We start from the raw sequence: 26,589 nt of genomic DNA, 5'->3' as shown, positions 1-26,589 counted from the left end.
AATCAAAAACAAACCCTGGCATGGTGGCATGCACCTGTGGTCCAAGCTATTCAGGAGCCTGAGGCAGGAGGATCACTTGAATCCAGGAGTTCAAGGTTATAGTGAGCTGTTATTGCACCACTGCACTCCAGTCTAATAAATAAATGATTTTAAAAAGACAGGGTTTTTCATTTACTACACATAGTTTTAATATGCCTTTCAACTATAAGAGTGCCTTATATTAGGAGGATTCTGGGTACTGTATTAAAACGCCAAGAAATGAGTTACTCCTCCCTCTCCTTCACTTTTTTTTTCTATTTTTAAAGAAAGGAAGAGAATCTGGCTTTTACCTTTTTTTAATGTAAACACATAACATGTGCCTGGGAGGATAATACATGAGGAACTAGGTTTTCAAACACACAGTGGAGGAGCTGGGACAGAGCACCATTCAAATATTTTATCTTTGACAAAATTACAACTTCCCTTCTCAGGAATAGAGGTTTGGGATTTTTGTTTTTAAAGGTAAAAAGGTTCATAATAAAACTGAAAAGTCTTCTTGGATGTCAACGAGCTCATAAAGAAAAGACATTTAGATGAGTTAGGCATGTAAATCAGAAACATCCAGAATTCTTTCAACTGCTTGGGAACTTTCAGAAATAGCACTGGTATTTCCAAGGTACTCTATTCACCCTCCTAAGGGCAAATTTAGAAACTGATAATTTTGCTTGGCATTGAAGAGTCAATGAATTACAGGACAGGGTGGGGTGGAGTGAAGCCCTCCCTACACTTTCATGTCTGAAGACCCAAGTTCAAAGTGCTCCTTGGTGTTCCAGCCAAAATACTCTCCCACACTAGCTTTCTCTTCCTGGGCAAGTCTAGGTATTCACTTCAACAACAGAAAAGGCTCATACTCTAGCCAATGTCCTCTGTGGTTTTTGTGATTGTGTCAGAAGACACAGCTCCATGTCTCAGAGTGAAACTAAATTTTATTTCAAAAGTACAGCTTTCATGCCTGCTGAGTGCTAGTGGGACCGTGAGGAAGGTATATGGGAACAGGTAGCCCCTGGTCTCTATTAAGGAGCTAACAGGAGAGAAAAAAACAAAATGGAGAAAATTTGAAATTATTATTGATCCTAAACTCAATGAAAGCAAGTGCTTCAGATATCAAGCACTCTGAGCAATGAGGAAGGAGAGAGGTTGAGTAAGGGATGGAAGCATAGCCAAGGGCTCAATGTGTTGAACTGATTGAGAGACCCATATCAATGCATCTGATCTTTCATGTGGCCATCACTGTTTGGCAGGAAAGCCAAAAGAAGGGGAGAGATGGTGTGATTTCCAGTTATCCTATTCTACTAGACTGCAGTCCAGAATTGATTGATATACATGATGAGAGATCTAGAAACCACATCATTTAAGAAACAGTTGAAGGAAACCAGAGTGTTTGACCAAAGCAAGAGAAGACTAGTGAATAACTGATAGCTGCCTTCAAATATCAGACAGGTGACATGTGGAAGGGGGATATTATTTATCATGTGACATTGTAAAGAGCAGAGTCAGGACTGATGAATTAAAGGCAACTGTTACACAAGCCACAGGAGTTACACCAAAGTAGGTTTTAATTCAAAATGAAGAAGTCAGTCTAATATCAGAGTAGCCCTACATTTAATGGACTAATCAATGACCACCAAAAAAACAAGAGCAAATATTCACTGATAGCCTCCTATTTTCAGACACTGAACTAAGTATTTTTATATGAATTTTTCTCATTTCATCCTCATAATTTTATAAAATTAATATTATCCATTACCCATATTTTACAAAACAAAACAAAAAAACAAACCTCAGACTCAGAGAGAATAAATAATTTGTTCAAATTCCCACACCTAGTATGTGGTTGAGCCAGGTTTCAAAGCCAAAGTCCATGCCCTTTACAACTGTATTATACTGTTTAATAAGGAGTTAAAAAACAAAACAAAACAAAAAACCAGAAAGTGACAAGTGTTGGCAAAAATGTGGAGAAACTGGAATGCAGTTTGCATTGCTCATAGGAATGCAAAATGGTACGGCCACTGTGGAAAACAATATGGCAGTTCCACAAAAGATTGAAAATAAAATTACCATGCAATACAGGAACTCCATGTCTGGAATTGCTTTTGGGTATACATACACAAAAGAATTGAAAGTAGGGACTCAAATATGCACACCCATGCTCATGGCAGCATTTACAACAGCCAAAAGATAGAAGCAACCCAAATGTATATGGACAGATGAATGGATAAACAAAATGTGCATGTGTATACTATGTAACATTATTCAACTTTAAAAATGAAGAAAATTCTAGCACATGCTCCAACATGGATTAATCTTGACAACATTATGATAACTGAAATAGGCCAGTCACAAAGGACAAATACTATATGATTCCACTTAAATGTGGTACGTAGATTAGTCAAAATCATATGGACAGAAAGTAGAATGACGGTTGCCAGGGGGCAGAGGCAGGGGTGGGGTGGAATCAAGAGTTAGTGTTTAATGGGTCAGAGTTCTAGTTGGAGGAGATGAAAAATTTCTGGCATTGGATGGTGGTAATGATTATGCAACAATGCAAAATGTACTTAATGCAACTGAACTGCACACATAAAATGGTTAAACAGTAATTTTATGTTACGTATGTTTAACCACAATTTTTTTGAAAAAGGAGTGAGTTGCCCATGGCTAAAAGTGTTCAAGAAGAGACTAGATGTCCACATGTCAGAGATACCGAGGAAGAAGTTATTTTCCAAGAAAGGGCTGGATTAAATGAATTCTGAGATCTCTTCCAACTTTAAAATTGTATGACAAGATAAGCACTTCATCAATTACAGAAGTAAAAAATTGTTTTATTTTTCCATAAAAATACAGACTACCTTTTATCCTGGAGCTTCCCAGCCTGGACCCTGAGACAGCTGGGTCCTGGAGTTGATTTACAATCAGATTCTCTCATTGTTTGTAAAGCACATTACCAGAAAACCATTTCCAGTTCCATTTTAATGAGGAACAATTTGTTATTTTTTTGGAAACCCCTGACTTCCATTGTTATAGAAAAGATACAAGCAAAGAAAATCTAGGTCTTGCAGTTCAAGAATTAATGAAGGCCCTGAAACAATTATGCCTTAAATATACAGAGGTCTTCTTAATGTAAATAGACTGTATTTCACAGCAAATCTTCTTAGAACAAGGAATCCATTTCAGCATGACAGAGTGGGCAATGCAGCAGGGCTATAGTCTGTACTCAATTTGCTATTTTACTTCCGTTGACGTTGACTAATGTACAAATAGCCTGGCTTAAAGGATCTGGGAAACACTAGGTCACAGTGTGAAATATATGCTAATATAGCACAATTTATATAAAAATAGAGGAATGTAAATAGCTAACTGAAGCCAGAGGTAGTTGCTCCAGCCAACTGGGAACTGAGAAACATTGATAATGCAAGGAGAATGTTGTTCTCGTTAAAACTTCTGGGAACCTACCTCAGGTTTTCTTCCAGCTTCAATGCAATGATAAATTAAAACTGAATTTTTGCTGCTCTCTGAAAGCATGCGTGTGTCTCTGCATTATGATTAGAATGACATGTTTAAATAATCTAACTTAAAAGTCACTATGATACAAAGATTAACATTCCCAGACCCCACAGCGGAGGAGCTAACAGTTCAGTGAAGATAAGCTGAGAGCCCATATACCTTGAAAAAAGACCAAGTGCGTTAAGTTGGCAGGCAGTGTGACAGAGTGGAATAAGCATGGGTTAACAACAATTGCTGTTTATTTAGTACTTATGGGGCAGGCATGAAAATTTCACACTCTTTATCTCATTTAATCCTCATGATATGGGTTAAGTACCAGTATACAACATGGAATGTAATTCAGGCCTTAATAAATTCCACTAACATAATTCTGCAGCAAAACTATGGCTAAGTCATCTATTAGCCCATTCCTGGGGTCAGGCAGCCTCTACTGGTTTCTGTAGGCTCTGATTTCCTGTATCTGTGTGACAGCATTCAAAGGAAAAAAGCAGAGGCAGAAACAACAGAAAAGCCATTGATGGATTCTGGGTAACTGAGGCAAAAAACCCAAAATTTAAAACCTAAAGCTGAAGTCGAAAAGTACATGTCATTTATTAGATGTTGTAGGTTTGGTTCTCTGCCGCTGCCCACCTTCCATGCCACAATCCCCCATCATATGGTCACACTTCTTTTCTTTTTATTTTTTTTTTGAGACAGTGTCCCACTCTGTCACCCAGGCTGGAGTGAGTCAAATACGGCTTATTGCAGCCATGACCTCCTGGGCTCAAGTGATCCTCCTGCCTTAGCCTCCAGAGTAATTGGGACCACAGGTACATACCACCAAGTCTAGCTAACTAAAAAATTTTTTTCTGGGTAGAGAGGGTCTCCACCATGTTGCCCAGGCTGATCTTGAACTCCTGGGCTCAAGGGATCCTCTCACTTCTACCTCCCAAAGTGTTGGGATTACAGGTGTGAGCCACCATGCCCAGCCTGGGGACACTTTTCTAAGAACTCCTTGGCTAGAACCTTCGCTGGGCAACTCCTGCACATATAATAAAGTTTGAAGTCCTCAGCAGAGCATGCTTTAAAACCTCGTTTCCCATAATTCCAGCCATGCTAAATTACAGCTCACCATTCCAAACATACCTGCCCTTTCAATCCGTGATTCTCCTTCTCAGGATGCCCATTTTCATTCCTCTTCCCTTCCTCTCTATTCGTCCTTTATGTCAAAGTGAGAGCAGGAATTATATCTGCTTTATACGCTATTGCAGTCTCAGTGAAAGGAATATAGTTTGTATTGAGTAAGTGTTTATTGACTACAGGAATGAGATAAATACAGAAAGACGTAAATGAATTTTTAAAGGGAAGTAGAGAGAGGGCAAATTGTCTCCTCTTGCTTATGGTCTTTGATTCTTCTAAGCAGACATCATTCCCTTCTTTGTGCTATGCGGAACCTAGTCACACACCCCTCTATACTGTTTTTCAAGTTTATCTGCATATTTCTAAATTTTTTTCAACCTAGACTTTCAGCAACCCAAGAGCAAGAACTATGTCTATCTAGTCAGCCAATGCTTTGCTCAGTGCCTGGCAGTGAACAAGAAATGATTGAACGGACCTTTCTGAAGGCCTTGTAACATCCCACTTAAAGCCAGCACTTGGATAGTCCAGGTTGAGTATCCCTTATCCAAAAATCTTGCAATTAGAAGTTCTTTAGATTTTGGATTTTTTCAGATTTTAGAATATTTGCATACAAATGATGAGATATCTTGGCGATGGGACCTAAATCTAAACACAAAATTTATTTATGTTTCATATACACATTATACATGTAGTCTGAAGGTAATTTTATTTTCTCTAAATATAATAATAATTTTTTTTTTAAGAGACAGGGTCTTTCTATGTTGCCCAGGCTGGTCTCAAACTCCTGGACTCAAGTGATTCTCCTGTGTCAACCTCCCAAAGTGCTGGATTACATACATGTGTGAACCACCATGCCTGGCCCCTATATTTTTAATAATTTTGTGCATGTAACAAAGTTTTGACTCCAACCCATCACATGAGGTCAGATGTGGAATTTTCCACCTGTAGTGTCATATTGGTGCTCAAATGTTTTAGGTTTTGGAGGATTTAGAATTTTTTGATTAGGGATGGGCAATCTGTGGTGATTTGGAAATTCCAATTAACATTTGGATTAGGTTCCTGCAACTCAAATTTGGCAGGATAGGTAAACAAATATCTGACAAAACAATGTCTGAGGCAGAATGCTTTCTGTTGTGGAGAACCAGCGCAGTTTGTTGCACTGAAGCTCTTACTCCTTAGAAAAGCTCAAGAGGTTTTCACTCAGAAGCTGTTTATACGTACTTTTCACAAGCTTCGTTATCAGATTTCCTAGTCCGGAGTTGACTAGACACAACAAATTGAGATCAGGAAAGGAGATGGAGGCAGATAAACTAGAAACTACTTAGGAGAAAGTACGGAGACCCAGGGACTCAAAAAATTTAACAGCTTAGGGCAATTAGTCCAGAGTTCAACACACCCCAGATATGTCGTACTATATATGACAGCACCATTCAAAAACTCACAATGAAGTCCAAGCAGTATTGTGAAAAGACAGCCCTCCTTCGGAAGACAGAGGTGCGTGGGTAATCCATTAGGAAAGATTTCCATTAAACAACAAACCATTTGGCATTGAATGAGAAATGCTTCGATTAGTTGGAAAATTCACTTGGGTGGAACAGTTAATGAGCTGACAATGCCAGATAAATAATGTGTTACTATGGAAACCAAAGAGACTTCATATTGTATATCTGTCCATGTTCAGCTATCCAACGCATGGAATAAGACCAAAAGAAACACCAGAGTGAAAATACACATTGAGTCAGGATCCTAAATGCAATTCCAGGAGTCTGTATTCCCAGGCATCCCCAAATCAACTTCCAAAGGCTGCACGAGCCCTTAAATGGCACTCCGCAAAGAACTCTTTTGAGAGCTTGTGTTTGGAACAAAGAAAGTCAACATAAAGTTAATAGTAGCAGCTAGCTTGCACACCCTAATAACATTTACAGGACTAGTATCCAATGTGAAATTAGCCAGGGACAATTCCCTGCCTGAGCCACAAAGCCATCACTATGCACTTAATATAATCCTATTCCACGTGGCACCCTCCCAAAGATGGACAAACCACAAGCTTTAAATGTGAATGGCTGTGGTCTGGCTTGTGGGGTGGAGGAGACAAATATTTTATTGAGGGAAGGCAGTATACAAGCACCAGTGCTCTGTTTCTCCTTGACCAGACCCCTTCCACTGCACAGTCCCCCTTATAAGCTTTCTTAAATTCGAGGTTCCCAGAGAAGTCTGGGTACCCTTCAGGAGAAAATATTATTAACAGTCCTAGCTCCTACCACTCAGCCACCTTCATTCATTCCTACTCATTTAGAGCCCATTTTGTCCCAGGCAGTAAACTAGGTAATTCCACATAGATTATCTCATTTCTGTGGCAAAACTAGGAAAGGCATGTTTCAACTTGGTCTTCATGAACTATCATGTACATATTTAAAAAGTACAGTATGTTAATAAATAGATCGAGGTGTGTTTAGAAAGGGTTATGTGTGCCTTGCTAAGACAAAGGAAGGGAACTAATGTTTAGTAAGTACTCACTGTGAGCCACACCCGGTGTGGGGTACTTTGCATCCCTTTGCATCTTATTTGATCTGGCAAGGAAGGATTATTTAGTAGATAAGGAAACTGTGGCTCTGAGAAATATACCTTATCTCAAAATCATTCAGCTCATTGATGACAGAGCCAAGATTCAGATCTGGGTCTGTTAGGTTGTGAAGTCAAAAGTTACTCCACTCAACCACAATATTAAAGAATGAGGACATTGTCCTTTTGGACAATGAGGAGCTAAAGGCAGTTGCAATGCTGTGAACTGATGTGATGTCATCCTAAATCAACCCAGTTAGAAACCAGACCATTCTGGAGGGATTGCAGGGTATCAGCCACACTCCTGCCTTACCGAATGTTTCTAAAACCTTAAAATCTGGTTCAAAGCAGCTTCAAGAATAGCTCTAAGTGGGCTGAGTAACACTGACTTACTCCAGAACCCTGAAAAGGTGTGGAAAGCCCAGCCTCAACTGTTTCAGCCATCACTTCTAGAGGGGTCCCGCTTCCCCTATTGCCCATCTCTCGGCAATGTAGGCACAGTTGGAATACTAGACAGTCCTCCCTGTTCTCAAGACCAATTAGATCCAGGGGCAGAGGAGTCGCTGCTAGCTGCCAGGTTTCGGCAGCTTGGGAAAGTAGTAAATAAAAAAATCCTAAAGAGCAATTCAGATGATCACACCACGTCCTCTGGACTTACGTTTCCATATCTGTAAAATGAGAGGGGAGAGAGTGAGAAAATCTCTCCCTGACAGTTGTTATGATGATTAAAGAGATAATGTATATAAAGTATGGAGCACCATACCTGGCACATTGGAGGACCTTAGTTATTACAGCTGAATTCAGTTTCTTTGCCATTTTATTCGCATGTTGTTTGTGAATATTTTGTGTGCTTAAGAAAGCGTAATAATAGCATGAGGTAACATTTACAGAGTATACACTACACATGGTAGGTGCAGTTCCAATTGCTCATTTAATCATCACAACAGCCTTTACAAAGTCAGTGCTATTACCACTCCCATTTTACTGATAAGAAAACTAAGGCACAGAGAGATTAAATTACATTCCAGGTTATATATCTAGTAGACCAGGAGTCTGGTTGGATAGCCAGTGTTCTTCATACTACTCCACTTGGTTAAAATTACTGCTATTATTTTCTGTTATTATTATTACCTCTCCCTTTAGTACCAAAGGGATTCCCATTCAACTCCTTGAAAGCAGCTCTTAGGAATATTTTAATGCATTGAAAACATATATCCTAAACTCCCAGAGTCTGTAAGGGCATTTAATTTTTTGACACTTAATGTGGTCTCTTTAATTTAACTTGACTATTTAAAGACCACTTGAGCTTGCTCCAAGTTTGCTGAGCCTACCCAGAAAACAAAACCTTCCTAATGGCTTTGGTTTTGTGGACTTCATAAACATTCTTGGAATGATGAAAGGATCACATATGGTGTTATCTTATTGAATAATGATTTGGTGTGTCTTCTCTTAAATGAAATGTTTGAGCAGTGTTTTTGTAGGCCCGTGATACATTAGAATAATACCATATATTTACATAGCGCTTTGCAATTTTCAAAGTGCTTTCCCAATTACTGTCGTATTTGATCCTCACCGCAGGCTTGCAAAGCAAGCAGGGCAACTGTTATTACCATCCCCATTTTATAGGCAATGTGGTCAAGTAGAGAGTAACTCAGGCTTTGAAGGAAAACAGAATAGCATTCTGTTCCCTGCTCCTCAGTGTTCTAGCTGGGCGACCTTGAACTCGTTTCTCAACCTTTCCAAGCTTCAGTTTCTTCATCTGCCAGTTGGGGATAATAATTTATAAGGTTCTGCAGAGGATCAAATGAGATCATCTACCTAAAGCAACTAGAATGGTGCTTGTCGCCAATTAGTAGTAGTAGTATTTTATTATTTATTTTATTTTTTGTATCATTTGTTACTAGGACAAAACATCCTTAAAAAGAGAAAACAAAAAGGGAGGCAAGCGAGAGCAACAAGCATTAACAACAAATTGGGCTGAGTGGGCTTGACTCACTTTTGAGCACTGCTTGCAAAAGGAAGAAGGAAGTATGTGACTCCAGTTGGATGGACTTTGAAGAGTATCGGAGTAAGGGAAACTAATATGGACTCACTGTGACAGCCCAGGAATCCCTTTTTCTATGACAGGACTTCTGCTATCTAGGAGCAAACCTAAACCCCTAGGCCAGGCCATCCTTCTCCTGTCTTCCCTACACATCCTCCTATCCATGTGGACCAGCTGAACCTTCCAGCCCAGCCAAAGGATCCCAGGACACCAGCTCTCAAGACATCATGAAGCAGCCTTGCCTCACTGCAGTCTGGCAGGATTCACATCCTGATATATAATAGAATGCACTCCCTTCTTACCTGAGGGGACATTTCAGAAGATAACACAGGCTCTCTCTCCAGGTGAGAAGAGAGAACAACCTCAACAAGAAAACCCTGCCCTTAAAATGGGCACCAATCTGGACCTTGAGGACATTCCACTTAGCCACACCTGGGAAGCTTCAGCCTTCCTGAGCTTCCACCCCAACGCCACCCTGTCTCAGGACACACTTGGCTACTGGAGTTGGGATGGAACCACTGTGAGGACAGGGCAGGAGCTGAGGAGGCTGTTGGACTGGGTCATTTTCTGGCTCTGTTCTTGGCTAAGTTGCTTAACCTGTTTGACTTTGGTCTCTCTGCCAGCAAAATGCAAGCTTTTGTGAAAATGGAATGAGATCATGGATGCCAACCTTCAAGCACTCTTCCTCCTACAGAGTAGGTAAACAAATGGTGGGGACAGATTTTGTTATTACTATTACTACCATTGTTGTTATGAATAACACCAAACTGATTCAGGTTTCTCCAATCTGGCAGCATGAGTGATTCAGACAAATGTATATTTTTTCTTCCAGTAATTCCCAGAATCAAAAGTCTTATCCGTGCTCCTTGCACAATGTGCTAACAGGATCACAACAGCTTTATGGAGCTGTGCTGTCTCCTGAAAACCTAGCCTGCGGAGCTATGTAATGGAGAGGATTAGGTTTGTGGCAAGTACAGCCCCAGAGACAAGTGTCCTTGGAGGGGTAAGTGCTCCTTGGCCCTCTTACAAAGGCCCAGTGTGACTAGGGCCATCCCTATCACCTTCCCTTCCAGAGCCATGTGGCTGAGGCCATCTTTCATCCCCTCTGGCTAAACCCAAGCCCCATTTTCTAAGGCTAACATAAACCAATTGAGATGCCTGTAGACAGATGGAAAAGAAGGAGACTGAAAGCACTTTGGAGATAACAGATGAGGTATATGTCTACCCAGACCTGACCTGACAATTACCTTGCTCCCAAAATGATGCCGTTTACAGAAGGTTTAGCTAATGATAGGTATAAGGTCAATGGTAGTACTTTTCTAAAGTAAGTCCTCAAACTCAGAAAGCAGGATGTTTGTATTTGGAGAATTTCTTCCCTGGTCCCAGGCAAGAACACAAAAATGAACAGCAGTAATTTACATTCACACAGGCCTTAAATCACTGTATTGTGTGGATCAAATGTCTCAATGAGGTGGGGTCATGGCAATGTCACTGAAGAGAAGAATCTACATCAAGAATATGCATGGCGTCTCATTTCCTCAAGAGATCACCCACTACCTTCATAACTCTGGGCTAGTTCCTTGAACCCCTCAGGCCTCGGATTCCTCCAATCTGGCAGCATGAGTTATATGGATGAGATGCCTCAACCATCTAACAGAAAAATTAATACCATATATATATGTTATATATGTTTTATAAATATATATTTTTTTCTCATGAAGTTGGATCCTTAGTGCAGGGAGTTGACTTAATCACTCTCTTCTGTTCATAGCACATTATCATCATTGGTCCATGAAAGACCTCTCTCTCCTTCTCATTTATTCTTCTATTTATTCCCTTTAATCCACATTACTTTCCTCTACCACATGCAGCTATTCCACAGTGTTTGATGTGTATGCTTTTGTTCCTAAATAGTCTGGCAGACGTGCATTGTTGTTTTGTGCATATGTATTTTACTTTCATAACTAGAATTGTGTTTTAGATCTTTCTATTTCTTACCTTTGTCAACAAGCACTAGGTTTTCAGACTCATCCATGTGGCTTTGAGCATATCTACTTCATCATTTCTAACTGCTGTGTACTATTTATGATAGCCTTTCATCATGTGCCCTTTCCAGGCCACTGAGTCATTCCTTGCCCAGCTTTGTGCCCCTAAGGCCCCTACAGACACATCACCCAGAGCCCCATGCCCAATGGCTTCTGGTTGTGTTTGACCAATGAGGGACACCCAAAGAAGACTGAAGGCCAGAAGAAAGAGGTCAAGTTTACAGGCTACCACCCTGGCCCCTCACCTATCCCTCCCTCTCTGCCTTATTGAGCATTTGGCAGTAGGTCCATTCCTTTGTGGCCACAGCTTCTAGCAGGATGGCCCTCTTCTATGGCTCCAGTCTCACTGGATTCCAATTGCATCATTCTCTCCCCTTACCCTTCAGGCCTAGTTCCTAGTCCCTGGGTGCCTGTCTCTGCTGATTCCTTAACTTTGTTCACCATCGTAAGCAGCACCTTCATTAAATTATTTTCAGTTGAACTCTTTTGAGCATACCATCTCTCTCTTCTTTGGAAGTTTATTTGATACAGTATCTCAGAGTCAGCAGCCATTAAATTTTACCTATATAATTTCACAGGGATGGTGCGATGGTTAGTTTTATGCATCAACTTGGCTGGGCCCAGATATGTGGTCAAACAATATTCTTGATGTTTCTATGAGAGTGCTTTAGGATGAGATTAAAATGTAAATGGGTAGGTTCTGAATAAAGAAGATTGCTCTCCATAATGTGGGTGGTCCTCATCTAATCAGTTAAAGGCCTAAATAGAACAAAAGGCTGACCTCCCCAGAGCAAGAGGGAATTACTCCAGCAGATGGCCTTCAGACTTGAACTACAACATTCACTCTTTCCCAGCTCTTCAGCCTGACAATCTTTGACTTGAAACTACAGCATCGGCCCTTCCCTGGTCTCCAGCCTGCCGGCCCACCCCACAGACTTCAGACTTTCCAGGCTCCATAAGTGCATGAGCCAATTCCTGGTAATAGATCTCTTTATGTATATCGGTTCTGTTTCTCTGGAGAACCTTGACTAATACAGATGTGTGTTCAGATTGTCTCTAATTCCCAGCTATCACCAACAATGCTGTGATGAACATACTTATACATGTTGCCTTATAGAACCAAATGAGGATTCCTTTGATTTATATAACCAGAAGTGAAATTTCTGGATCATAGAAGCATATACCTACTTTTAGTGTTACAAAGAATAAAGCTATAACAAAATTACAACATGTTACAATTATTTACAAAGTGTTTACCATGTGCCACCCACTATATTTGGGAACTGCAGACAGAATAATCTACAAAATAAATGTGATCCCAGCCCATACTGAATTTTCAGCAGAAAAGAATATAAATGATCTGTCACACAGGAAGTGCCCAATAAAATTATAATTACTGTCAAAACCAAAATTATCCACACCACACAGCTTCTGAATACATTAATATGACTATCTTAATGACCATGACTTTACTCTTACAGAAGATTATTGGCTAGGAAGATAAAACTTGTAAACAATCTCCTGAAACAAATCATCTAATAAACATGAAACTGGTCAACTTTTCCATAGATAACATGAATTTCCTGTTTACTTTCCTCTTCTCCTTCCCGGATGCAGAAATAAAAGAGGTCATTTGAGATTAAATCAGAATTCCTGGGTTCTAATCTTAGTTAGGCTACTAACCAGATAACCTCTAGTGTGCACCTGCCATGGATGGAAAAATAACCTCCCAGACCTGTGTTCTCATGGATGAAAGGAGTGGGCTATTGTTGATGGTCCCCAAGGCACTCCCAACACTGAATATGAAAATCTGTGCAGACAATCACCATCAACAAAACTGGCAGTTTCTTGGGAGGTTGAACTTAAGCACTCTTATAAATATCTAAGATATGGAACAGAAGATATAAATATTTTCCTTCTACAAAAAAGGTAAAAAATTTTGGTATAGATGTGCAAGCTACAACTATTCAGCCTGAGGGGATGATGTGGATCATATTAAGTCAAATTGTGTCTTTCTGGCTCTATGCATTTCCTGGAGTAATATCAGAATTTTGATTCTTAAAGTTGGCCACTTTTCTCCCTCTGTAAAGTGAAACAGGGACAAGCAAGGCACAATCACATGGTAATGATAAGGCACCACAGAGGAAGATGCTTAAGAACGCCATAGCATTTGCTGTGTGCCTGGCACTGTTCTAAGCTGCATGAGTTTCTCTGATTTTTAGAATAATCCTACAAGGTTGGTACTAAAATCATTTCCATTTTACTGATGAGGACATTCAGTGCAGACAGGTAATTTTCCAGAGCTGCCGAGTGACAGTCAACTCACTACAGGTTGAGCATCCCTAACCCAAAAATCCAAAATCCAAAATGCTCCAAAACCCAAAACATTTTGAGCGCTAACATGAAACCACGGGTGAAAAATTCCACACCTGACTTCACGTGATGGGTCACAGTCAAAATGCAGTCAAAATCTTGTTTCATGCACAAAATTATTTAAAAATACTGGATTTTGGAATATTTGCATATATACAATGAGATATCTAGGACACGGGACACGGGTCTAAACACGAAATTCATTTATGTTTCATATACACTTGTCTTAGTCCATTCTCACACTGCTAATAAAGACATATCCCAGACTGGGTAATTCATAAAGAAAAGATGTTTAATTATTCAAATATTATTCAAATAAATATTCAAGCTATGTGTGTAAGGTGTTGAAATGGTTTGGCTGTGTCCTCACCCAAATCTCATCTTGAACTGTAGTTCCCATAATTCCCATGTGTCATGGGAGGGACCCAGTGGGAGGTAATTGAATCACGGGGGCAATTGCCTCCATGCTGTTCTCGTGATAGCGAGTGAGTTCCCACGAGATCTGATGGTTTTATAAGGGGCTTTTCCCCCACTTCACTCTCATTCTTCTCCTTGCTGCCACTATGTGAAGAAGAACATATTTGCTTTACCTTCTGCCATGATTCTAAGTTTCCTAAGGCTTCCTCAGACATGTGGAACTGTGAGTCAATTAAACCTCTTTTCTTTATAAGTTACCCACTTTGGGTATGTCTTTATGAGCAGTGTGAGAATGGACTAAGACAGGTGTATATGAAACATAAATGAATTTTGTGTTTAGACCCATGTCCCATGTCCTAGGTATCTCATTATATATATGCAAATATTCCAAAATCCAAAAAATTCTGAACTCCAAAACACTTCTGGTCCCAAGATTTTTGGATAAGGGATACTCAACCTGTAGTTTCATTTTCCTATCTCCGTTTGAAGGTGCTAATGAGCAATATGACCAAGTGACTGACAAAAGGTAGAAGAAAAAAGATGACACCGACAAACCAGGGATCTAGATTCTCCTTATGCTAGAAATTTCTCCAAAATCATGGAAAGTTGATTATGGTTTTACAGTACATAATAGTGTATATCTAGTTAATGAATGATGTTGGCACTGGACTAGAAAGATGTGGACCATATTAAGTCAAATTATGTTTCTCTGGCATTACCTGGAGTAATATTGGAATTTTGATTCCTAAAGTTGGCCACTTTTCTCCCTCTGAGCATCAACCGTTTTCCAAAATCACCACTTTCATGCTTAAACATACAGAGAGATGGCTGTCGGGTAGCAGAAAGCAGAGCACAAAAAGCATTAGGAGATCTGCATTCAAGCCTAAATGCAATCCTTTCCTGGCTGTGCTTCCTCAGGTCGGCCTTTCCTACCTCTCTGTGCTTCAGTTTCTTCATTGGGAACATAAGAGAATTAGACAAGATCACCCAACCAGAACTCACACTCCATGACATTACCTTTTGTTAGCTTTACCACTAGTGCATCACAGGGGTATCTAGTTTTTGTGTGTGCTGTTAGTTAACTTACAAATACGTGTCTTGGCTCTCTAAAGGACTGTAAATTCCTTGAGGGCAAAAGCTCTACCATAGACTTTATTTTTGAAACCATATAAAGTACATTTTTTCAAATTCCCCACAGTACTATTAGCCCAGTGAATGATCAAAAATACTTTCCAAATGAATGAATGTACCCACGAAAGTCGTGATTTACTCTTCAGCCAACAAATGCCATCTGTGTTAGCAATCCCCAGCATGAATTCTGGAAAATGGCAGGGCGCTGGATGTAGACTGAATTGATGGGAGCCTCTCTCCCCTCTCCCAATCACAGGTCTCTAATATTGACAAGATGTCACCTGCCAAAGAAGTGCCTGAAGGAGCTCAGCTCTAGCAGATTGTACAGCATCAACCTCAGACAGGATCATGGGAGCTCAAAGCCAGGGAGAAATTACATAATGCTCAGAAATTTGCTTTGGCACAGGGTGGGGACACTGTGGCACCGCTTCATGTGTGTTCAGCAATTTCAGCATCCCATGATTTTTCTGTTTTATACTTCCGGGCATGAAAAAGAAAGATTTCCGCATAACTGCTTAACTGGGAGACAGCTGACCCAAAGAAAAGTTGATTTCTGAGAGCTCACCCAGGCAGCTAATTATGCCATTTCAGTTATTAACTCATTTTTTTAAAGACTGAAGAGCTCCCACATAAAAAAAAAAAATCCAGATTTCACTGCTATTTCTAAGGCAGAAAGAAATAGACACAACTTAAGCATGAATCTCTCTAGTCCAGTTCTAGCATGATTCTATTAACAAGATATATCGTACCATCAAACTATAGTACTATAAAAACATAATCAACTTTTATTCATTGGGGAGATATTTTGAGTTCGAAGAGAATCCAGATTCATTGCTCCAGTATCTTCCTTTTTCCTCTTCCTTCTGCCAGCCATTTGGTTTTACTGCTCATTAGCACCTCCAAAGAACGTGAGAAGATGAAACCTTTGTAAGTTGGGCCACTGTAGAGCAGTTCTGGCCAACTGCCTACTGGGCAAAAGTGATATTTAATCTATGCTCTGACTGTTCTCAATTTATTATAGATAATAAAGAAATAGCTCCAATACAAAGGGGTTGGGAGAAAACCTGTAAGTCTTTGAGTGCAATCCCACTTTACAGATTATAAAACTGAGGCAAAGTGAGGCAAAATGTCTTGTCAGAGATCACATCGATAGCTAAAGGCAGAGGTGGAACCCAAGTTCAGCACTCTCCCCCTCATATCACTCAGTAAATATAGTGAAAACATAACTCAGAGAAATATATGAGAAATAAGAGTTGGTAGCCAGCGGCGATGGTGTGCATCTATATAGTTCTAGGTACTTAGGAGGCTGAGGCAGGAGGATTGCTTGAGCCCAGGAGTGTGCGGTTACAGTGGGCTATGATCATACCACTGCACTCTAGCCTGGGCAACAGCACAAGATCCTGTCTCTAAAAACAATAAAAAAGAAAAAAAAAGGGTTTATATTTCTAACAAGTTTTAAAGGAGATTCAAGTAATGTCCACATTAAAAACTCGTATTGGTGTCTGAGGCAGGAGAATCGCTTGAACCTGGGAGGCAGAGGTTGCATTGAGCTGAGATCGCGCCACTGCACTCCAGTCTGGGCGACAGAGAAGGACTCTGTCTCAAAACAACAACAGCAACAAAAAAAAAAAACACCTCATATTGAATTAATACTTTAGAAAGATTAGAGTAGTATTTATATTCAATAATATTTCTTGACCAGCTATTAAGTGTTCTTTTATTTTTTTTTCTCATATGCTCTTCACCACAGCCTAGTTGAATTTGTTTTAGTATTTCCATTTTGCTGAGAATGAAGCTAAAACTCAGAGAGACAAAGAGATTTGCTCAAGGCCACACAGCTATTAAGAATTTAATTCAAGATTTAGACCCAAATTCTTTGACTCGCTACAGAGGTTTTCCATTCATCTCAATGCTTTGCAAACTTGAATTTTTCTCATTCTATCTTCACAATATTTGTTACCAGAATTAGTATTTATTTAATATTTCCATTTAAATTGATTCACTATTTTTATTTAAATACATTTAGCCTTTACTTAAGCAATAATATTGATGAAATTGTGAGTTTAGTGGATTTATTACACATATGGGTTTTATATGTAAGTTAAACACATAGCTTTGAAATTAAAAAAAAAAAATGTCTCCATGTGGCACCCAAAATAATTGCAAACAGTGATATCTACTCCATACTTAGAAAAACTGTTGTCTCACAGGCATGTTGTAAGAAATAAATATATAGCACTTAGAATACTTAGGGCTCTGTGTTCATTATTATCATTAGTCACAGGTTTCTAATCTTCACATACATTAGAATCTGCTGAGATCCTTGTTAAGATGCATATTCCCAGACCCCACCCCTAAATATGGGATGCAGTTCAGGTTTGGGGTTTTTTAACAAACACCAGCAAGTCTGTTTCTGATGCCCCTAAAATCGTATTTTGAGCCACCATGTATCCCAATATTGGGGCCTCTATGACTAGTCCCTGAAGCAGGAGTCACTTAGCACAACTATCTCCAGTCATATTTTAAATGAGTGTTCTATTAATTTATAGTCACCAAATCACAAAGCTGAAGAGAAAATTCCAAACAGGTTGTCATGGATTCTGCTTTCTGAGGTCTTCTTTACAAATCTCTATCTTCCCACTGGAACTGGGGAGAGGTATGGAGAGGGTAGATAAGTTCACTCTCGGCAGGCACCACATTGTCGTGGGTGGAACCTCCCAAAGCAGCAGTCATAAATATGCTCTGGGCAGCCCAGGGGGAGCGTTTGATCTTCTGCCCAGGGATCTCTGCTTGTCATCTGCTCAACGTCATTCATCACAATAAAGACAAGGAGCTAAATTAGAGAGTGAGATCCAGTGTCGAGGATCTCTGTGAAGGAGACGGGACAGTCATCACCCCTGACAGCCGGGAAAGAAAGGGAGACAAGCCAGGAGGGCAGGGACAAGGAGGTGGAGTATTGCGGCAAAGCCAGGACAGGCCTGCAGGTGGGTGAGACCCACATGGGGGCGAACAAGGCAGAGAAGGAGAGAAGAAGCAGACTGCCCTTCCTCAGCACTGGCTCCATGCCTCCAAAGCATGGGCACCACTGGCTGCATGATTGGCTTAATCCTCAGCATTTCAAGGAGGTTAGTGGTAACCACGAGCCATGTATTGTTTAGCTGTTCAATTAAAAAATAAAAACAAATTAGTTGGCAACACTGACTATAAAGAAACTGTACAGTAAGTCTGGACTTCCAGCTGTTCTTGAAAAAATGGAAAATCTCGAAACATGAGGCCCATATTCCAGCATAGGGCAATGATTGACTGGAATTAAGTTGTGGTCGCTTCCATTAGATAGTGTTGATGTCCAGTTAGCAAAAGTCCCCATTACTCTTCAATGGATCATGCCCAACCTTCTTAACTCATTTTTACCTGCCCTGGTTGGCATTTGAGCTTATGAATCGTATGCAACTCACCTTACTAAGTAAAACAAAAATGCCCACATCACCTTCTTTCCTTCTTTTCTTCCACAAATATATATGTTTGCTTAGTTAATGCTAGTACCCAAGACCTAACTAACACCTCATAGGTACAATAAATGTAAGTTGAATAAATAAAAAAAAAACTTACTGAGCCTAAAGCTGTGCTAGGCACTGCAGGGAGATACAAACTTGAGCAAGACATGACATATGAATTCAAGGAGGGAGCCTGGGGCAGAGAATAAATGCACCAAAGTTGGAGTCTGACTTGGCTTTGTGTTTTAGGCAAATCACGTAACCTCTCTGAGCCTTGGGTTCCTCATTGGAAAAGTGAGAATGAAAACGCTACATTCCTCACAGGGCTGTTTTAAGGGCTAAATAAAAGAATGGATGTGAAAATTTTAAGTATTTGACAGCCCAGGCTAGATGGAAAATTCCTATAAGTACAACAAAGATAGAAAGGGAAAACAGGCACGAGACGTAGGCATGGTGCAAAGAAGGAGAAGAACACAGCCAGTGGAGTGCTGAGAAAAAAGCATCAGGAATGAAATTGCTTTTAATCTGGGCCTTAAGATACACATAAGATTAGGTCTTACTGAGATAGGGTGAGAAAATTCTAGGCAGAAGAAAGGGTAAGTGTGGAAGGGTATACAGTGGAAAGATGGGTTTGATCAAGGCTGGAGCATAGCCCATGAATGCCAGGCTAGGGTCCGAGAACCTGGTAACACACAATATACTGCTCTCCAACTGCTGGCATGAGCAAGCTGAGGACAAGGGCTTTATCATCTGCTGACTTTCCTGCAGCCTGAGCCAACTCCTCCTACTCATATCCATCAGGTAGATAAAAGGCCGTGATTCCAGTGACCACACACACCGCCAGACAGACCATTCCAGATCCTCCCTTTATAAGTATCCCCATTAGATTGTAGACAATGAAAGGCTTTAAACCAATCTAGGCAGCAATCTTTAAATTTGGCCCAACTTTCACAAGATTTATGAAAACCTTTCAAGTGGGGTTTTGCAGATGATTTATTTTTATCTTTCTGGGTAATATACATATTTTAAAGTCCATAATGAGATGAAAGAACTGGTAGATATCTACCACATATCTACAGTTCAATCAGTAGTTGAGCTAACGTGGTACTTCATCAAAGCACTCTAACACCAGCTTGAGTAAATATTAACAAGATTATTTTAAACTACAAAAATATTAATCAAAAAGTGGACTAAGCACACTTAGTGCTTATTATGGGCCAAGCCTTGTTCTAAGTGTGTTACACATATATTAACTCCTTTAATCCTTATAATAGCTTATGGGTTAAGTAATGTTATTAATATCTTCCTTGTACAGATGGGGAAAGTGAGGCCTAAGGGGGTTAAATAATTTGCCCAAGGTCATATACCTAATGAGTTAAAGACTTGTGGTTTGCACTCAGGTAGTCAGAATTCAGAGTCCACTTTTTAGTCACTGCACTACACTGTCTCTCATGAACAATATGAACATCTATCTAGGAAATAAGGATGTGATCACACAGGGCTTAGAGAGGACTGACACCCATCTGCATTGGCTGCATCCTCCGGCAACCAGGGATAGTGTCTGAGTGAGAGCAAGCTCTGCAATTGCAAATGCCTTATTGGCCAGACCCGCTTTTGCTTTTGACAACCAGAGAAACATAGGAGGTTAGAGCTAAAGATTCTTTAGAGTTCATAGAGGGAGGCAGCAAGGGTGGTGACCATGGAATCAGACTGCCTGCATTGGTTCCATCACTTCTGCTCTGTGCCCTAAAGCTGGTTGCTTAACTTCTCTGGATCTCAGCTTTCTCATCTGTACAATGGAAATAATTATACTTTGCTCATAGCGTTGTTGGGAGGATCAAAATAACTCATGTAAAGCAGTTAGAAGGTGCCTGGCAGAAAAGGCTCTCAGTGAATGTTAACTATTATTCTTATTTAGGCATTTTTTTCCCCTTTCTAATCACAGCAGCCCATGTATGATTCTTTTTATTCCAATGTATTTTTTTAAAGTGTGGTTGATCTTAGGATTCAGTGGTGTGAATTACATGATGTGAGTTTGCAAGAGAGGTTGAAGAGCTTCCTAAAGGAAGCAAAAGTTATAACCAGGGTTTGGTCCAACGAAGGACCAAGAGAACAAAACAATTGGTGGGTTATTATTACTGTGTAACCTTACTTTTATGTCCAGACTAATGGCATCTGGAGAAACAAAAATTTATCTTTTAATCAATGTGTATTAAGTACCTACAATTACATATTACTGGCCTAGATTCTAGAAACACAAAAAGTGGTGGCCTCTGCCCTCACCAAGCCCATGGTCTTCTAGTGAGAGCAAACAGACCAACCAGTGTCTTAATGGTGATGACAGAGGAGGGAGGTACAGTGTCTGTGGGAACAGGAAGTAGAGGTGTCCAACCTAGACTTGAAAATTTGATAAAGATTTCCTGGAGGAAGTAGTGTCTGATTCAATATCTAAAGAATGAAATGGGTTGGTTCAGAGAAACGAGGGAAGGAGTCAGGGAGGAAGATGCAAGGGTGAGAACATTCTAGACAGAGGTAACAGCATGCATGAAGATATAAAGGTCATAAGGTAAAATGATTACAATATGGATAAAAGAAAGTAATGATATATGACTAAAGTCTTAAGATTTGAGGACAAAGAGGGCAGGTAATGAGACTGGAGAACTCAGGAGAGCCATGTTACAGAGAAAGGGCAGTGGGCAGCCAGGCAGGAGGCATTGTGCAGAGGAATCATGTGATCAGAGTTACATAGGAGAGAGATTCATCTATCTGGAATGTGAAAGGGAGAAAGACAGGTGGCAGGGAAACCTGAAGAGGGGTAGCGGTTAGATTAAAAAGAAGGGGACTGAAATGAATGACATCAATACAGGAGGGGGAATCCACAGAACTGGATGGTTCATCACACATGGAGGGGAGGAAAACACATGGAAGAGCGGAGATTTCTGGTTCAGACACGGGATGGACAATGGGGCCATTTATGGAGACAGGAAACACAGGAGAAGCCAGTTTGCGGGGAAGAGAAGTGGAGATGACACCAAACTCAGTTTTGAGCAAGCCAACTTTTACACAGTTGTTAGACTCACAAGGGGAACTATCCAGCTGACTACCAGTGCTATGACTCCATAGCTCAAGAGGGCACCCCAGCCTAGACTTAGAGATGACCAGTCCTTCCTCAATAAGCAGTATCTGCAAGGATGGGAGAGACTGAAACTCTCAAGTGAGATTGCACAATGTAAGAGAAGGCCTGAGACCAAACTGGGAGAAACCAAAGAATTCAAGGAAAAGACAAAGAAAACAAGAGTTGCAAAGAAGTGAAGTATCTTGTCTGCATCTCCTTCCAACCCCAATGGGCATTAATCTTTATGACAGCAAGTCCTCCATCTTCATTCTTTTATTCCCAGCACCTGGCACAAAAAGCAGCAACTCAGTAAATATTTTGTGAGTGAATGAGTAAACTGTCCAAGGTCACACAATCAGAAACTGGCATAACCACAGTAGTCTGGATGATTTCAGATAGGATTTCTTCTCCCTCACCCCCCTGCAGGCTGACAGAATCCAGGATTTGGAGTAAAGTGATATGGAGGGTTTGCTGCATTAATAGCATTCCAAGGAAGCTCCTATTTAATGCTCTCCATCACAAAACACTTAGTGGGAAATGAAATTCATTCATTTTATTATTTCCTGGGTCTGTGCTCCCTTCTATAAACATTGAACTCTGTGTTGAACAAATTCCTGCACACTTAGACATATGCTGGCTGTGCTGCTGTGGTCATTGGCAGAAAAGTTTACAGGGTGACCTTTTCTTTCTGCCTGTAACCGCAGTGCCATGGACATGGAGCCCAGCCAGGCAGTCCAACAGATGCTATAGTTGGGACGTTTCAAAGAAGGTCCTGATGCTAAGCATGAAACTAGTGGGTGTATACAATAAATTCGGGGGCAGAAGAGTTTGATCCATCTCACTGTTTTCTGTCAAGGTATTTCCCACACAGTGAAGAAACCTGCATTGACATTTTCGGTGTTTGTTACCAGGATTATCTATATTTTAGATAAGGTTTGAAATTTGAAATATAATTTTTTTTCATAAGAAAAATAATTCTCATTGTAAAAAAAAAAAATAGAAAAGTGTTAATAAGAGAATAAAAATATTTCATAATCCACTACCCAGTAACAACCATTATCATATGGGGTTATTCCCTCTACTTTTTGTATCTACTGTTTTAAATAGCTGAGATGGAACAAAATACCTTTGTATATGGTTCTTTAGTATAAATATTCTTATTTATGTATATATCAAGTTTATATAATCATTCTCCTATTGCTGAGTATTTTATTTTGTATTCTGCTTGTCGGTACTATAAATAAAATTGTTATAATTACTTTATCCATAAATTGTTTTCTACATTCTAGGCTATTTTGCTAGAACAGATTCCTAAAAGTGGATGACTAGCTTCGGATACAACTATTTAACATTCTTGGATCTGACAGAACAAATTCTTACCATCTATCTGTAAATTATAAACAGATGCAGAAGTATGCACAGGCATATGCATACAGACAACCCCACCAATTTCTATAGGCCTTAAAGAGAACAAAATGTAAGAAGGAATTTATGTATCTATTGTAAGAAGAACTTCCTAAACTAATTTCACTTTCCAGGATAAAAAATGTGTGTAAAACTATACTTCACCTTCACGTGACTGTTTATGCATAAAGTGTTCCAGCACAACACCAGTCAACAGAAACCCAAATGCCCCAAGGTGACATTAAGTTTCAGGGCCAGGAGGAACTCTGGGGATCCTAGAATCCAAGCTCCCCCTCCAATTCTATGACTGAGGAAGCTGGGGCCCTGAGGGCAAAATCTGATTTTATCACCAACTTTAGTGAAAAAGTCACACAAATAGTCCATGCAGAATTGGAATTGGGGCAGGTCACTTTAGAGCAGTTCAGTGCCAATTGAACATCTTCTAAATGCCAGTTACTGTATTAGATGCTGGAAATAGAGGTGAACACAACAGGGTTGATGATGGTGGTAGGGATAGAGGAGGAGAACTCCTAAGATGAGTGGAAGCCAGGGGTGGTGGCACACACCTGTAGTCCCAACTACTCAGAAGGCTGAGACAGGAGGACTGATGGAGCCTAGGAGTTCAGAGGCCAGCCTGGGCATCATAGCGAGAATCCATTTCCAAATTTTAAAAAGTAAGAGGAGCCATTAAAGGAAACTATGAATTTTTTTATGTTATAGGATAGTATCTTTAATATGTCACCCTTCACCTTGTATGAAGGAATTTTTTTTCTCAGTCTGGGTTCTCATGATGTCATTTCTCCAGAAGGAATGAAAAATTATTATACTTATTCCCACAATTGGACAGAATCTATCCAACAAGTTGCATAAAATGACAGAATAATAACCACCAACACCACAATTGCTAGCATTTATTGAGTGCTTATTATGTGCCAAGCACCATTCTAAATCTTTTACTTATAGTAATCCCTTTCATTTGAGCTTCTCCTAAATCATATCACGTCCTCTTAAGAACTAATTTTAGAAAATCCCAAACCTGGTGGGGCCAAATAACTAAATTTGATCGAGTTTAAGAATCCAGTCTGATGAGGCACCACCTAACCAAAGTAGAATGCAAGCATATAAGCAGAGGAAATAAGGATCATTGAAAAATAAGACGTGAAGGACTCCTAGTAAGGTGATATCATTTGGTACAGGAAATTGATCTGAAGTAAGAACTTTTCAAGCAATTGATTCAATACTTGGTCATTTTCCAGTAAAGAAGATGAGCCTCACCATATGCAATGCCAGTTCCCTCAGTTGAAAGGAAAGCTAAAACTTGACAATCCTGAAACAATATTTTCAGAGGCAGCCAAACAAACAGAAAAAGTAATTACAAAAAGACAAAACACAGAAACAAGAGGCTCTAAGTTAGGACTGCTTAGTTGAGATGGGACAGAACTGTTGCTTAGCATCCTGAATGAGAGTTGAGGGTAAAACATTTGGGCATAATTCCATTAAGAGACCCATTCAGCCTTTCCTTAACTTCTTCTATTGCAAAAACTTACCTTAGACTAGGTAACGTTTTGTGGTTTCCAGATAGATCATACTTCTAGTACCAGATTACCCAGCAGGAAATTATACAAACCTTGCCATCTGTTTATCTCTGTGCAAAACTCGAAAGCGACAGTCTACAATGAATGGTTCTCATTAAAAGCCACAGTGGTGACTATGTCGACATGCGGAGCTGGGGTGTGCCCTGCCATCTGTGAGGAATTCACGTGGGAGACCCAGGAGGCACAGCCTGGACACGCACAGCCGACGCTCCAGGAAGGGGATTCCGGCTGTCGCTTTGACAGCTCTGCATAACTGAACCAAGAGAGCGGCATCTCCAATTGCTCAGCATATTATGCCTGTCTCCTTGTTTGACAACTTCCAAGGAGACTAACTGGTTTTAACCACATTGGCAAAATTACATGATAGAACATGAAGATAAGAATGATAATGAACCATGAGTGGCAGATGTTCAGCGTTTGCCCCGTGTCAGGCACTGCACCCAAGCTCTAACATTGGGTTTAATCCCCATAACAATCCTACAAGGGGTTACTATCAGTAACAGTCCTATCCCCACTTTAAAGAGGAATAAACTGAGGCTTAGAGAGGTTTAGTGACTTGTACAAGATCACAGTTAGTGAGTAGAGGAGCCAGGTTTACCTGACTCCACAGCCCTTGCGGTATTCATTGCTAGCACCACTGCCTCCTGTGATGTTTAGTTCAAGATCACTCCAAGCTTGTCCATTACTTTGTCAACTAATCTGAAACCCGATAGTCTCCAAAAAAGGGCTATCCTCTTTAATAAGCAATAAATCTCATCAAAACTGAGTCCCTAGACCAGGAAGTAAAACTGTAGAATTATACTGATAGAGGTGATAACAGCACAATAGAATAAAATAATGCTCTAAACACTTTTAATTCTCAGAGGCGACAACACGCAACTATGCAAGTCCCTGGTGGAAAGAGTCCTTTCACTGCCTTTATGGGCTTTCGGAAACTCAGGGTTTGATTTTTCTTCCTTTAAAGAAAATATTACAAATTGTGGTCAGTTTGCTAAGATAGGTTTAACAAGTTGGTTTTTTTCCTAAGCAAATGTAATGTCTGGGGAGATGTTAAATGCAGAAACACTATTACTAAAGTTTCCAACGACAACACTCTTCATGGTGGTAACCAGCTAGTACTGGCGACTGTTGCGATGAGCAAGTGCCAAGAAGCCAGGTGGTCTCACTCTTCTGGTCCAGCCTCAATGAGGATGGATTGTAAGTACACACATCTAAAATTACCGAAGAAGGCGGGCCAGTTTAGTGCGGAGCTTTGGAGTCATACAGAGCTGGATTTGAGCTCTGCCACTTACCATCTGTGTTAAAGTTGGGCAAATTTCTTAACTTCTCTGAATCTGTTTTTTAATCTGTTAAATACAGATGATGATACTTCATGGAGTTATTAGAATGAAATAATTGACAGCATGTAAAGTGCATGGCATATTTAAAAGTGTTCAACAAACAATAATAATACTAGAACTTTCTTTTTATCTCCTTGTACCTGTTGAGAGATAAGGCCATAAGGAAAGTTGAACACAAACTTCACACCTAAGCAAACTCTTAACACATCCCTTGCCTAGGTTTTCTACTGCTAAGCATCTTAAGGCCCAGCGTAGAAACTCATCCTCAGGTCTCAAGAAGTTGGTGAAGCTTCAGGGCATGCCTCTGGCCCACATAACCAGGTGCTCAGACACGGTAGGTGAAATGTGACAGCACGCATTCAGAAACCAAGAATCACAACCTAAATCAGACCACCACGTGTTAACATCAG

The 26,589-nt window shown here is 40.1% G+C and overlaps 1 protein-coding gene across 2 annotated transcripts in view; it reads right to left on the bottom strand.

Annotated features, from left to right (window-relative positions):
- ROR1 (receptor tyrosine kinase like orphan receptor 1) overlaps nucleotides 1-26,589 on the bottom strand; it is a 409,576-nt gene that overhangs the window by 191,648 nt on the left and 191,339 nt on the right. The window contains exon 1 of one of the 2 annotated variants that reach the window (XM_017962125.3): nucleotides 6,102-14,107. The exons of the other annotated variant lie outside the window; for it this stretch is intronic. The gene's annotated coding sequence lies outside the window, so the exon portion shown is untranslated. Of the gene's footprint in view, nucleotides 1-6,101; nucleotides 14,108-26,589 lie in introns of those variants that run through there. 2 annotated transcript variants of the gene reach the window in all.

This window comes from Papio anubis, chromosome 1, assembly GCF_008728515.1.
Source record: "Papio anubis isolate 15944 chromosome 1, Panubis1.0, whole genome shotgun sequence".
NCBI lineage: Eukaryota > Metazoa > Chordata > Mammalia > Primates > Cercopithecidae > Papio > Papio anubis.
The sequence above is the reverse complement of the archived record's forward strand: the minus strand, read 5'-3'. Positions and strand labels throughout refer to the sequence as shown.